Source organism: Lucilia sericata, unplaced genomic scaffold (genome assembly GCF_015586225.1).
Source record: "Lucilia sericata isolate MDLA Ls3-8-SP2 unplaced genomic scaffold, ASM1558622v1 Contig000166F_arrow, whole genome shotgun sequence".
Lineage (NCBI taxonomy): Eukaryota > Metazoa > Arthropoda > Insecta > Diptera > Calliphoridae > Lucilia > Lucilia sericata.
Window position 1 is genome coordinate 239,808 of NW_023994195.1, and position 16,505 is coordinate 256,312.

The window sequence follows — 16,505 nt, forward strand, 5'->3', positions numbered from 1 at the left end:
TCTTTTTTTGATGAATGCAGATTCGCGAACCTCACTGCAGAATCTATATATGATCAAAATCGGTTCAGTATTTTCGGAAATATAAGCGTTTAAAGTTTCTACCAATACACAATCACACAAACATGTGCTTGAATTAAAAAATAGAAAACAAAATAAGAAAGCAAAACAACACTTTTTTTCATTGTAGAAAAAAGAGAGGAGAGTGTAAAAACATGTTACTTCTCTGTTGATGGTTTTTTTTTTGTATTTTGCAATGATATTTTTTGTTGTTGTTTTGTAAACTAATATGATTTTATTGTTTTTTATTTTTTAAAAGTGTAAAGTGATAAATTGTGAATGTAATAATTATTTATGTAAGATACAAGAGGATGATGATGTTTGATCTGGGAAAACATTGCTGGGACAAGAATTCTACATAAATGTTAGTTTTTATTGATTTTAAAGATTTTAATGATGGACAAAAACAAAGCCTGTTAAAATATAAGTAGGATAGTTTGTTGGTCATGTCGGTACATGATACACCGTAATAAATGAATCAGTATATCTCTAATACGTAGGTTTAGCACAGTGAGGATTTGATGATATTCTTCTTTTTCGGGTTATTCTAACCAATTAGGAAAAAGGCGGTTATAGAAATAGTAGTGTAAAATGAAAACTGTACTTTGTGTAGGCGATGGTTACTTATATTTTTTATAAAAATATAAAAATGTTGAAACGGGTCAAATACAAATCATGTCTTCTGGGTTGATAGCTGCCCTTACTTAAGGTGGTATTAGAGTAAAATACATGTCGTCTAATACCTCCTTTAGCAATTTATCGCTATTAAACTTACATACATATATTAATATAAGGCTGGAATTTATAGTTTATTAACGTTTTCTTTCAAACATTTCTTATGAAGTACTTAAATAATTATGAAAAATTAAATAATACCTAAATCATGGACAAACTCTTTTAGTAAAGAGGCGTTAAAGTATTATTCTCCAGATATAAGAATTTATCCCTGTGCAAAATCTTTCTTGCCTATGCACTTCTATGCGAAAGCTAATAGAATGCCTATTAAAAGGTCTTCGCTTAAAGGCCTATGAGTAGTACAGCCTCATAGAATATCTACTATTAAATTCTATTAAAAAACATGGACTTGATGGACTTTTTATACTAAAGACAGCAAAATTAATTTATTTCTTATAGAGATAATATATACTATATACATATATCCCTGTTCCAAATGCCCATTCCGATCTAAAATGGAGTTATTTTAGTAAAGATATTTATTAAAACTTAAAAAAACAATAATTTAAAACATCCCACTTTAAAAATTGAAAGTGGTTTCATTCCAAAAAAGGTCTTTTTACTTTATTCAAAAAACAAAAACCCGGAAAGAATTCCACTTTTGATCGGAATGAAATCCTTTTACAGTCCTGATAGCAATAAATGAAAAATTGAATTTTAAATGAAATTTTGTTAGATCGTAATTTGCAATGTACTTTTGAAGGACTACTTCAAGTCTACCTTCTGCAGAAAAACATAGTTACAAAAGATGAAAACACAGAAGATATGTTGAATTTTGGTTATTAAAATCTATGTCCAGTTTTGAAAAAAAGCTTATAGGTTTGGATTCTGTGCGCTCTTGAGAATATTAATCTATTTTTGTTTTTGTTATCTGTCAGCTATAAAAACCAAAAAAAAAATTGGATAGTTTCATAAACAAATAATGATTTTTCGAATTCAATTGTTACAGCCCTATTGAAAATATTTTTAGCGGTTTGTACTTTTCTGATTCCTCTTAAAAAATTACAATTTCACTTCCAAATAACTATAAAAAATATATTATAAAAATTTATTCTTGAGAATGACTTCAGGAGTAATGAATTTGGAATCAAATAAAAGAGACATTCCGCCTATAAATAATCTGTGTTAAAATCATCACTTCTCTAGGTCTTTTCATTTTGCTGCGATATAGAGATATAGGTTGAATGTTATTACAGGTTACAAAGGAATAGTGCTGGGCAGGTTCGACATTGTTTACGACACTGATGATTGCTGGAGGAATTGGCAGATTGTTAAACATAGGGAAATATCATATTGTAAGGCATGAATTTATCATATTGTAAGTTTTGCATAGATTTTATGAACATTTATGTAGGGGATAATAAATCGAAAGAAGAAATGTTCGTTAATTTTGCTTTTAAAAAAATCAAATATTTTTGAAAAATATGTTGCATAAATAATTTAAGAACTTAGATTTTAAACTTAATTCAGAATTTTAACCAAAATTTATCATATTTTCTAAAAGAATACGTTGATTAAAGCAAGTTTTACACTTTGATGATAGCAATAGGAATATTATTTTTCAGACATTTGAACTATAAAAGTAAGGATTTCTTTTGCAGCATAAGTATGCAATCTTTCCTTCAACGGTTCCGGTCGAATTTCGGCCGCGGGGCGAACTCTAGTCCATATTATTGCACAGATTTAGCAAAAAACAAGTAGGAAAGTATAGTCGGGCATGGCCAACCATATAATACCCTACACCATGAGTATATTTTAAAAATTTATATTTCTCACAAAGAAACTTTTATGTTGAATTTTACCTTAATTCCAAAGTATTTAAGCAATTTATTGATAAAAAACTAGTTTTCTAAATGAGGCTTTATATAGGAGTATAGGTCAAACATGGGCCGATCCTCATTAAATTTGGGAAAAGGATATATTTTTAAATAAAAGTTAATTATGTTGAGTTTCATTGCGATACAAATGGTTACAAGTCAATTTTAGACGTTTAAGACATTTTTTGAAGTGGGGTTTGTATGGGGGCTAGGGTCAAATAAGGGCCGATCATTACGAAAATCTGCAGTATCATTTATACTTATATAAAACTTATTTGTGCCAATTTTTAGGGAGATAGTAGTATATTTGACGTAACTATGGCATAAAAAGCCCAAATCGGGAGGTACGGTTGTATGGGGGCTAGGTGAAATAATGGACCGATTTCAACCATTTTCAATAGGCTTCGTCCTTGTACCAAAAATTCAATTGGTACAAATTTCATCAAATTATCTTGTTGAAATTTACATGGACAGCCATACATGGACAGCCAGCCAGCCGGACAGACGGACGGACGGACATGTCTTAATCGACTTACTTAAAGGTGGGTGTAGGATCAATATTTTTGTGTGTTACAAGCATCAGTACAAACGTATAATACCCTCCCCACTATAGTGGTGTAGGGTATAAATAGAAGTTTATGGGACAGATGATAATCTGTTTGGGTTAAATATGATGTTTTTGTTTTAGTATAGCTGGAGCTTCTTACATAGGGTAAAGGAAGAAGGAAGTTGTAAGTTACAAGATATTATAATAATGTTGTAAAATGTCCCTTCAAACTACGTATAACTAGATAAAATTTATGATTTTTTAAATTTGGAGTCCCATTACGCCTTCCAAAAGAAATGTATTATCAGCCTTTGCTGACAAATTAAAATAAGTATTCACATGCTCTTCTTAAAGGTAATTAGTCAGCTATACAGTCATAAGGAAGAGCATCACCATTTTCAATACTTAAATTTAGAAATATTTTATACAACATTTGATAGGTCAGTGTTACTAATGTGTGTTTAAGATGTATGTATATTTTGATAAAGACTTATGTATGTGTAACTAATATTTTTCCTACTCATCATGTACAATATCTTTTCTCTCCATTAATACTTTATTCAGGAGATAATCCACACAAAAGTATGTATTTTAACGAGACAGATTAATCTTGTTTATTTCTTTCAATTAATGCTGTCAAAACATCTGTCGTTTTTTGACATTAATGACAGTAAGTGTCATAAGACGACGACAAACTTGTTTTGGCTACTTAATTTAGAATTGTTAAAATTATTTAGTTTATTTTAACTATTTCCCATCTGAGTTAAAAGTGCTAAACGTGAGATTTGTTAAGAAATTTATAAGAAAATTTGCATTTTTGTAAAATTATTAAATCGTTTGAATCATTTTAGCAAAATGGTTATTTTTGAGTTACTTCAGTCTTTAAGTAAATATGCAAACATGTATTACTACTTCACCGGTTGGATGGTTAAATGTAAGAAATTTATTTTAGAAATATTGTGACATTCATCTCTTTAATTACATTTTTTGTGAAAAAATCTGTTCTGTGTATGCTACATCAGATCGTGGAGACAATGTTGGGAATCTTCATTTAGAATATTTTCGTCATTACTTCATATCAAAACGAAAGTCTAAGATGGACTTAGTTTGAAACACGATTGGTTTCCAAACTTGCTTAATTTTTTTGATTCTTTTTAAGTGAATAGGGAAAATATTACGACTATTAAAGTAAGAAATGTATTACATAAGGTGTTTATAAAGTGACAATGCTGGCAGTAGGGTATCTAATGTGTGAGCTCCATCATATTTTATTTACATCTTCTTTTTGCTGTTTAGTTGTAAAATAGTAGAATTAATCTCTATTCTTTGTACAAAGTTTATTATTCAACTGTGTGGCGTAAGTCGTATAAGGAAAGTAATTTATTAATGTTGTGGTTGGGAAATGTAAAGAAAGTTCATTATTATTCTAAAGTGCAATTAACATTTAGTCAAGATATATAAACAGTAGTTATGTAGTTTCATATACACTAAGAGAAAAAATGTATTATTTTATGTTCTACCTACAGATATCTACTGTTTGTTAAACTGTGGGAACCAAATTATTTTCATTTTAGAACTTTAAAATTCTAATTTGCAGTTAGTTTTATAAAACAATAGTAATTGTTAAGTAATAAAGAAGCGATTTTCTTGCAGTTTTTTAACTAAAATTGTAGAAAAATTGTGCTTAATGTATTGATTTTCTATTCATCATTGTCATGTATTTACATGATGAGTACAATTTATACTTTCACAAATTTTGTGAGATAAAGGAAGTTAAAGAAATTAACTACTTTTTCGACTATTACTCTTTCTTTAATGAATAAACATAAATTTTTTTAAGAGACTGCAGATAATTATGACATAATTTTAAAAATTCCTTTATAGTTAGCATTAAAACTAATTTATCTGACCTACAGTTTTGTAAAAGTTGTGCCTTTTTAGAAGGAGACTAGAACTATAATGTTATTTCTGATACAAATATAAAAAATTACTTTAATTAATGCCATAAACATAAAGGCAGTTAATAAAAGTTATATTTATTAAAAGGAACATTTTTCAAATAAACAAATTAAACCATATAATGCATGTTTTAATTGTGTTTTGAAACTTAAGAACGAACACTTTTTAGGTACTCATATCATTGACTGTAAACAACACTTAAGAAAAACAACCTCCTATACAGTTTCCTTCTTGTGGTAATCAAGCTCAAATAAAAACATCATTAAAATAATAATTATTGCTAGTGAATCTAAAAGGGATTCAAGATAGGTCTAATTTCTTTTTTATGGTAAATAAATTAAAATTAGAATTACTCATTAAAACTTTTTGAGAAGAGTGTTAACAGTAATTAAGACTGTTTCAAGTCATATCTTCAGTTTTTCATTTTAAACAACTGTGAAAACATAAATAAAAAATCATTACTCTGTCAAACCAATCATGTGGATTTGTTATATATTGTGAGTTAAATATTCATTGCAGATCTTGTGAACTACAGACTTATAGGTAACTCAAATATCGTTTCAAAATCTCTATTTCCAAACTTTTTATACCCTACACCGCTAAAGTATTATGCGTTTGTGCTGATGTTTGTAACATCCAAAAGTATTGGTCCTACACCCACCTTAAAGTAAAACAATTGGCTTAGAATTACTTTCTTAGCTATGTCCGTCTGTTTGTGTGTTAAAATCGGTCTATTATTTTCTTATAGCCCCCATACAACCGTACCCGCCGAATAGTTCTTTTGAGCTCATAAATATGTCAAATGTTCTTGATTCACATCAATGATACTGCTGATTTTCGTAATAAGCTGGGCTCATTTGACCTTATTCCCAATACAAAGTCCACTTCAGAAAATGACTTGATGATCAAAATTCATTTATAAACACTAATATATTTTCTAGATCGCAATACTACCTATTTTCAAAGAACAGAAATTTAGCAAATATTTTGAAAAACTAAAACATTTATCTTAAAAAAAAAACTAAAACATTTATCTTATTTAATACAAAAGACTTAAGACGCAAACAGTTCACTCTTACTAACTAATTGAATTGTTTTTACAACTTTTAAAACACTTTTTACGGGGATTTTTAGCAGATTTCTGTGTTTAAAATTTAACAAATTAAGAAGTATGCAAAAACTGATAACAGCCATGAAGAAAGTTTGCGACGGTTCTAAAAAAAACATTAAATTCTCCCTTTAAATGAATGTCAGTTTTTAACTGGTTTTAAACATAACAACTCCTGTTTGTGCAAATGTTTATTATAAATTTGACTTTTTAAACTAAAACAAGTTCTTTCAACTTGCTGCACTGAAAATTTTGTCTTTTGTGCTTCAAGTTGGATTGGTCGATCAGTGTTTGTTGTTGTCAGTCTTTAATACATTTATTGATGTTATTCGTAATCGTATCAATTTATTAACGACAAATGAGAGAAAGTTTAATTTAAGTTTAATCCTTAACTTAAACATATATTTTAAGAGTATTTTGTCAAGTTTTAATTTAACATTAATGTTAATGACGGTATTTTATTATGTTTAAAAGCACAGTGGTTTGTTTTTGATATAATTAAAAATATGAATAAAAATATTTGATATTTTATAGCCTTTTACCGACAATTAGATTAGATAATCTCAAAGTTTAAATCGCAGCTTAAAGTCATCCTCAAATAAACGATGCATGTTTTTAAAGAACAAATTTTGAAGCACATGCTTTTACATACAGATTGAATTTGTTGCCACAACTGGTTTACAAATCGTTAAAAAACAAACGTTACTTCATACTAATCTGACAGCAAACGCAGAAGTAAATTTATAGAAATATCGAATTTCTAACTCTACTTACTCGACCAATGTTGTTTCTAGACAAAAACATAAATTATGTACTTTACTTTAGTTAAATTTGAGTCTAACATTTCCAATCAACTTAATGTTCATTATTGAAAAATCTAGAAAGTTATGAGATTTAGATAATTATTTTTATAACGCCTAAAAAAGCAAGAAGATTTTGAAATAAAGTTTGGTGAAGAAACATTGCACTGTGGTTCCAAACTAAAGTCTAGAATTTTGATAAATTAAGCTTTTTCGGTATCTAACAAATTGCTCTCCTCCCATACAAAAGAGTTTTTCAAATGGATGTTTCGTTTTCATAAGAGAAGTGCCAGAAATCCAATAAATTTTGGATTATAATTTCTTTTAAAAATATTTAATATACTGGAGCAGATAATACATATCTTTTTAAATAAGAGTCTTAATTTCGCATTGAGAGACAACGATTCTATAAAAACGAGCTTAAAATCATTTTGTCCACCTAAATTTTGATTTGGAACTACAGTGCGATGATGATGAGGCAGCGATAATGATGAATTTGGTGATAGTGATGATTTTAAATTAGTTCGCGCAGAATCCAGTCAATAACAATGAAGCTTGATTGAGTGGAATAAAGAAACAAGTTGTTTCTTGTCCAACAGGCCATGTTCATAGTGTGTCAGGTAGATATCGTATATCTCAAGTGAGGTACTTGTTTATTTGTAGATAATTTTATGTTGTCGGTGCAAATTTGCTTGTTAGGTGTATATTACATTTAACACTAAAAAAATAATTATAGTTTTTCTTCAATAAATCTAAAATATATTGTTTTTTATCTTATTGATAATTTTTACAATAAGACTACAAAATAGTTTTTAATAATTTAATCTATAATAAATATGACACACAAAAACATTAATTCATTTTGGAATAATCACATGCATTCAAAATCAAATCTTTCCTTAAATTTTCGCCCGTTTAAAGCTTTTACTAAAAAATAAAGTGTATTTTTGCGATTTGTTTAATAACAGTTACAACAGATCCATTTTGTTAAGTCTAGCAATGACATCAAATTAATCTTGTACTTAACTGATGGAACTAATTGAAACTGTTACAATTTTAGTTGCAAACATACATAGTATGTATGTTATGTTTGGCTATAGCTTACACAGAGGAAAATGGAAATATACACGCCTGGTACCAAATTGATGCCAAAGAGTTTATAATTTTTGAATAACATTCGTTGTCAAAGTATATTCATACATACGACAACACTATGTAATGTTGACATCGCAAGATTGTCAACATTGCAACAATTCGTTGACGAATTTGCAACGGATTGTTTGTCAATAGTGAGCTTACCACGTTTGTTAACATTTAGGCAACGGATGTGTATAAAATTTAGATTTCGACAACGAAATGTTGCAATGTTGTCAACATTACATAGTGTTGTCGTACGTATGTACATATATACTTTTACAACGGATGGTATTGAAAAATTATAAAAAGTTTGGTGTCAATTTAGTACCAGGCATGTATATTTCTCTTTCCATCTGTGTACGTTATTGCTGCATTAACAATTTGTTGCACTGTATTTCTTGTATTCAACTAATATCGTTTTACATAATTTGATGTAGCGAATGCAACGAATGAACAAATATCTTACTTTTCATTCATACATATAAGTTTGACATTCAAACATCAAATAATGTGTTACTGTTGTCAAGTGCAGATTCGTAACACTAGCATGAATTTATTATGAATTTGAAACATATTTTATGATCTCACTTTAAAACCAGTTAGAGTTTCCGCTATCTTTTCCGATGCATCGGATAGAGATATATATTTATGTTTTAATACTTAATTGATATTTGTTCAACTAAAATACTTAAAAAAAACTTAGTTGAAAGTAGTAATGCATTCCTAAAGATTATATGTAATCGCTTATTAAAAAATATCCGTTATATTAAAGAGAACTTCACTTAGGTCCACAAGGACTCTTTGTATTGTTTATAGTTATATAATTATAGAAAATTAAAGGGAAGTTCAATGCGTCTTGCATTGTTTCTTAATTTGCAATAATCAGAGATAACTGATATCAGAGAGCTTAACTGCAATATACTGAGATCTACTATACATGATTATTGTTGATCTCTACACATCGAACTGCTGGGCATTACCCTACTTGATATTTACTCTGTCGTAGAAGCTACTTAAAATAACTAGTGTGTGTCTTGTAAATATTTTCAGATGATCACCACAAATTAAATAAAAACTAAAATATTTTAATTGCCTTTAACTAAAGAAATGCCTGGAATAGTCTACAAACACAAAGACGTCTCTAAACAATTTAGCGGCTATGCATTGCAAAGTGAATATCACAGTTGTAAAATACGGTTAGTGAGTACATCACGATCATTTCAATGACTAACAAATTAAAAGAAAACATATAAATCTCATGCCTTATGCTGTAAGATGTTGTTAGATTTTATTGCAAAATTTTTTCTACTTTGTCATGGAATGACATCAAATTAATACTGAGCAACTTGAATGGAAGTGAATGATTGTGCGTGGATGCACCATCTAATCTCATGAAAATTGGTTAGAAATTTAGAAAATATTAAACATACCCCGCAAAAACTTGGTCAAAATTTCTACTTATATAACTACTTACTTACATGCCGTCTGCATTACTTTTTATACCCTGCACCACTATAGTGGGGAGGGTATTATGCATTTGTGCTGATGTTTGTAACACCCAATAATATCAGAATCACTTCCTGAGTCGCCTATGTCCGTCCGTCTGTCTGTGTGTCCATGTAAATCTTGTGCGCACTCTACAGGTGGCAATATTTGAGATAATTTGATGAAATTTGGAACGATATTGAAAATAGGTCCATTATTTTACTAGCCCTTATACAACCGGACCCCCCGTATAAGGCTTTTGACCTCATAATTGTGTTAGTTTTATGTAAGTCTTAATAATTCTTGAGATTTTCTTAAAGATCGGGCATTATTTGACTCAAGCCCTAGCTCCCATATAACCGGACCTTCCGATTTGGACCTTTTAGGTAATAGCTACATCAAATATACTACTATGTTCCCAAAAATTAGCACAATTAAGTTTGATATAATCATAAATAACACTGACAATGTTCGCTATGATCGGGCCTCATTTGATACTAGCCCCTTTATAAAGTCCCCTTCAGAAAATGAGTTGAATGTCTAAAATTCACTTATAAATACTAGTTTCACGATGAAATTTGGTACAAATAAGGATCGGCCTATGTTTTGCCCTAGCTCACATATAACCTTTCGATTTGGGCCTTTTAGCTCATAACTACGTCAAATATAATTACTATCTTTCCAAAAAAATTTAGTTTGATATAATTATAAATAACACTGTCGATTTTCGTAATGATCGGGCCTCATTTGACCTTAGCCCCTATATAAAGTCCTCTTCTGAAAATGACTTGTATGCCCACAACTCACTTATAAACACTAGTATAACGATGAAATTTGGCACAAATAAGTTTTATATAAACATAATTTACGACAAAAAATTTTATAAGAATTGACCTACCAATTTCGATCTTTTACCTTTTAACTACGTCTAATATACTACTATCTATCCAAAAATCGGCACAATGTGCTGATATTTGTAACACTCAAAAATATTTGTCCATAAGTGTACCAGTCGGTTCAGAATAACATTCTGATTCGATTAAGCTATGTCCATTTTTGTGACCTTGTAAATATAATTTGTTAAAATTTGTCACATACTTCTCTCTGGTTTCAATGAAGTAGGGTGTTGAAATCGGTCTTTAATTTCTCACAGTCAGCATACAACCTTACATGAACATACATTATTTGGAACATATGTATGTAAGATTCAACATAAATGCTTTATTATAGATAGTCGCAATTGGTGCAGGGTATCATATCGTCGGCCACGACCGACTCTACCGACTTGTTCAATACTCTTATAATGAATGAATTACCATGCAGTACATTTTCGGGTGTAACTCAGTAATTATTTAGATATATTAAAACTGTGTATTTTTACTGATCCATTGCATTGTGTTAAAATATCCTTTCCACATCTTGAGGTATGTAGATCCACTTGGAATCATTTTCGATTAAGCAATGTTCATCCGTCTTGCTGGCTCTCCATTAAATCAAATGGCGAAACGAAAACTTAGACCATGATTTATGCATTAAATGCAATTTTATTATTAAAGGAAATAGTTTGTTTTTTATACCCTTCATCTTCGTGAGAAGGGTATATATAAGTTTGTCATTCCGTTTGTAATTTCTATAATATAATTTTCCGACCCTGTAAAGTATATATATTCTGGATCCTTATAGATAGCGGAGTCGATTTAGCCATGTCCGTCTGTCTGTCTGTCTGTCTGTGTGTATGTTGAAATCAGTTTTCAGAAGACCCCAGATATCTGCGAGATCCGAATTTTCAATAATTCTATCGGAAATACGGTCGAATAGAACGCTATTTAAAATCAGCCAATCGGCCCATAAATAACGAAGATATGAGTAAAAATCCGAGACCACCTCTCAAAATTTCATCAAAAATTTACTTTTTTCGTGCATGCTTATACAAAACAATAAACAAACAAAAACAAAACACGTATCAAACGGTATTTTTTTTTTGTTATTTGTTATTGTAATTCTTGTTTATAAACACAAAGCAAAGAATGAACATCACGTTACGTTGTTATTGGCTAGAAACATGAAATTAAATATGTAGAGCCGGGATTAGGCGAGAACACATTAAAGGGCACTTTTTGGTAGTTTTTCGTTCTACAAAAGGTACTTTTTGAATTTTCTATAATATTGAACCTAGAAACATGAAATTTAGCATGTAGGACCTTGACTAAGTAAGAACCTATAAAAAGGGATTTTTTGGTACTTTTTCGTTATACAAAAGGTACTCTTTGAATTTTCTATAATATTGAACCTAGAAACATGAAATTAAGTATGTAGAGCCCGGATTAGGCCAGAACACATAAATGTGGACTTTTTGGTACTTTTTCGTTCTCCAAAGGGTACTTTTTGAATTTTCTATAATATTGTACCTAGAATCATGAAATTTAGCATGTAGGGCCTTGACTAGGTAAGAACCTATTAAAGGGGACTTTTTGGTACTTTTACGTTCTACAAAAGGTACTTTCTGAATTTTCTATAATATTGAACCTAGAAACATGAAATTAAGTATGTAGAGCCTGGATTAGGCCAGAACACATAAAAGGGGCCTTTTTGGTACTTTTCGTTCTACAAAAGGTACTTTTGAATTTTCTATAATATTGAACCTAGAAACATGAAATTAAGTATGTAGAGCCTGGATTAGGCCAGAACACATAAAAGGGGCCTTTTTGGTACTTTTCGTTCTACAAAAGGTACTTTTGAATTTTCTATAATATTGAACCTAGAAACATGAAATTTAGCATGTAGGGCTTTGACTAGGTAAGAACCTATAAAAGAGGACTTTTTGGTACTTTTTCGTTCTACAAAAGGTACTTTTTTAATTTTCTATAATATTGAACCTAGAAACATGAAATTAAGTATGTTGAGCTCGAATTAGGTCAGAACAAATAAAAGCGGACTTTTTGGTACTTTTTCATTCTACAAAAGGTACTTTTTGAATTTTCTATAATATTGAACCTAGAAACATGAAATTTAGCATGTAGGGCCTTGACTAGGTAAGAACCTATAAAAGGGGACTTTTTGGTACTTTTTCGTTTTACAAAAGGTACTTTTTGAAATTTCTAGAATATCTAACCTAGAAATATGAAATTAAGCATGAAGAGCACGGATTAAGTTAGAACGTATAAAATGGGATACAATTGGTATTTTTTGATTTTTTTGTAATAAAATTCGTACTGACTGTTTTTTAACACATCATGGTGAAGGGGCACAGCCGAATATAGTACTCTTACTTGTTTTTTGTTTAATTTTCAAACAGAGACCAAAAATAACTGGTTCCTAATATTTTTATTTAATGTAGTTATTTTCAGTCACTGTTTTTAAAATATTAGCTGTGGTTCTAAAATGTAAACTGTTCGAGCTTATGGAAACTCGGTTTTTGAAAAATGACGAATAACCGATAATTCTGCTAAATATATCGATTTGCAATTAAACTTACAACTATTACTGAGTATTTTGCGAAATTTTTAATGAACTAAATGAATCTGTAATTAACACATTAACATACAGCATATATATGTATAACATGTTGCATATACAATGTAATGTTGTGGCATATTATTTAAGAGACATGAGAGAATTGAAATGAAATGAAATGAGAATATTTTGTAAAGAAAACATATAAAAGAAAACATAATAAAATAATGTACAATACAAACTCATCATTGCCGCAATAATTTTAAATGCGGCATCAGTAATGCATCATTAATATTCAGTTAAAGTATTTTCCTTGTAATGTCATCGAACAAGTATTGTCTCTCTTTCAGTTCCACTACTGATAAGATTTGTAACTGCCATAATCAAAAATAACGTTAATTTTTTTTTTAAATAAAGAGTGTAAGGATTTCTTCAGTAGAGCAGCTGGAACATAAGTCTTTCAATTATTTCTTTAACAACATCTCGTTCATTTTAAATTTTATTTAAAACGATAAAAATAGAAATTTATGGAACAGATGATGATCTGATTTATGGAACAGATAGTGATGGTACATTGTCATAGCAAAATAAACATATATTTAGATCAATTGCAGATTGATTTGTGTGAATAAATATTAAATTTTATGGAAATTACGACCTTTTACTGAAATAACAATATTAGTGATCTTACCCATATAAGCTCCTAATTCGAAATAAGTAGGAAATCAACATTTCTAAAACTGAACTTACGTATAAAGTTTACAGCTTCTAGTTCATTTAATACTTTATTAAAAGAATATATTTTATTCATAAAAAAGCAATTCTATTCCAATCATTATACAACGGATATTATGTTCAAAATCGTTAATTCCAAATCTACAAACTGTTTTATTACTTCTCAATTACATTTCCAAATCTCTCTCAAAATGTATGACCCTGAACATGAAGACATTGTCATTTCAAACAACAACATGTATGATTGCAAACTTCAACATGTTGAGTGTTTTGTTGCAGCTCCAACAACAATACAACTTGGAGGATGTACCATTATCATTGGAGACAAATTTTAGAAGACGATTGTTTTACTTGGCGAGCGGTTGTGATTTTTTCGAAGGCGGTTTTAAAGAAGATTCAAGTTTTGAAAAGACGTAAATTACCACTCAAAAAGAAATAAAGTTTTCAGTGGATTCTGAAAATAAAATAATTGTTTTAGTGATAGACAAAACCAACAAGAAATTGTAAAGCTTTAAATTATAAAAATATTTAATAATAATAAAAGTGTATTAAAAATAATTTAATTAAACAAAAACTGATTTTGAATTCTTAGTGGAAAATAAATAGTTTTAACAATAACATGACATAAAGTTATTTAGTAAAAATAATATTGAAAACTAAATAAAAATACATTTACACCTAAAGGTGTGTTTAGAGAAAAATTACAATATTTTTTTGCATTGACCGAAACCGGACCATAGTGTTTTTTGTTGTACATACAAATGTATGTCACTCAATTTCTTTAAGACTGTTATCAGTCAAAATTCGCTTTAACTGAACTGAATACTACAAAATATTCATCTAACCCTATTTATGACTTTTATATATTTTTAGCTTTATTTCAAAAATGTTTATTATTTTAAGCGTGAGAATTATTTTTTGTAATAAAATTAATTGTATTACTTAAAAACGGTTCACAACAATGAACACGTTTTTTGTCTTTTTATACCCACCATCAAAAAAGATGGGGGGTATATTGATTTTGTCATTCCGTGTGTAACACATCGAAATATTGTTCACAGACCCCATAAAGTATATATATTCTGGGACCTCGTAAGATTCTAAGACGATCTAGCTATGTCCGTCCGTTTGTCCGTCTGTCTGTTGTTGGCACGATAGCGTCCACAAAAAAAGAGATATTGAGATGAAATTTTCCCAAAATATTTTTTATTGATCAGAAATGTTTGGTATTGAAAATGGGCAAAATCGGTCAACGATTTCACATAGCCCCCATACAAATGTACCCCCGGAATATTGTGTAAAAAGCTTCAAACATTCACAAATTCGTTGTTTATGAAGCAAATGGCACAAAATTTAGCATAAGTCAGTTTTTTGACCTCCGAAATAAAATTCTGAATTATGTCGGACATAGAACCACAATTGGCCCTACCCCCCATATAAGGTCCCATTTTGAAAATTACTATATTTCTGATTACTGGCTTAAACATACGAATATAGCGACGAAATTTGCTAAACATGGGTTTCTTGCAAGCCAATATCTCTCCTCCAAACTATATGTGGATCGGTCCATAATTGACCCTACCCCCCATATAAGGTCCCCTTCAGAAAATGACATTAACGGTCATTATTGGCGTAAAAATACGAGTATAGCGATGAAATTTGACACAACTAAGTATTATATGAGCCAAAATCTCTCTACCAAATTTTATGTGGATCGGTTCATAATTGGCCCTACCCCCCATATAAGGTTCCCTTCAGAAAATGACTTTAACGCTCATTATTGGCGTAAAAATACGAGTATAGCGTTGGAACATAAGTAAGTTTCATACGAGTAAAAATCTCTCCACTAAATTTCATGTGGATCGGTCCATAATTGCCCCTACCCCCCATATAAGGTCCCCTCCATAAAATTACTTTAACGCTCATTACTGGCTTAAAAATACGAATATAGCGATGAAATTTCACAGAAGTAAGTTTTATATGAGCCAAAATCTCTTTACCAAATTTTATGTGGATCGGTCCATAATTGGCCCTACCCCCCATATAAGATCCCCTTCAGAAAATGACTTTAACGCTCATTATTGGCGTAAAAAGACGAGTATAGCGATGAAATTTGACATGAGTAAGTTTCATACGAGTAAAAATCTCTCCACAAAATTTCATGTGGAACGGTCCATAATTGCCCCTACTCCCCATATAAGGTCCCCTCCATAAAATTACTTTAACGCTCATTACTGGTTTAAAAATACGAATATAGCGATGAAATTTTACAGAAGTAAGTTTTATATGAGCTAAAATCTCTTTACCAAATTTTATGTGGATCGGTCCATAATTGGCCCTACCCCCCATATAAGGTCCTCTTTGGAAAATGACTATAATGCTGATTACTGGCTTAAACATACGAATATAGCGATGAAATTTGACACACGTAAGTTTCATGCAAGCCAATATCTCTCCACCAAACTATATGTGTATCGGTCCGTAATTGATCCTACCCCCCATATAAGGTCCCCTCCATAAAATTACTTTAACGCTCATTACTGGCATAAAAATACGAGTATAGCGATGAAATTTCACAGAAGTAAGTTTTATATGACTTCTCTCTACCAAATTTTATGTGGATCGGTCCATAATTGCCCCTATCCGCCCATATAAGGTCCCCTTCTGAAAAT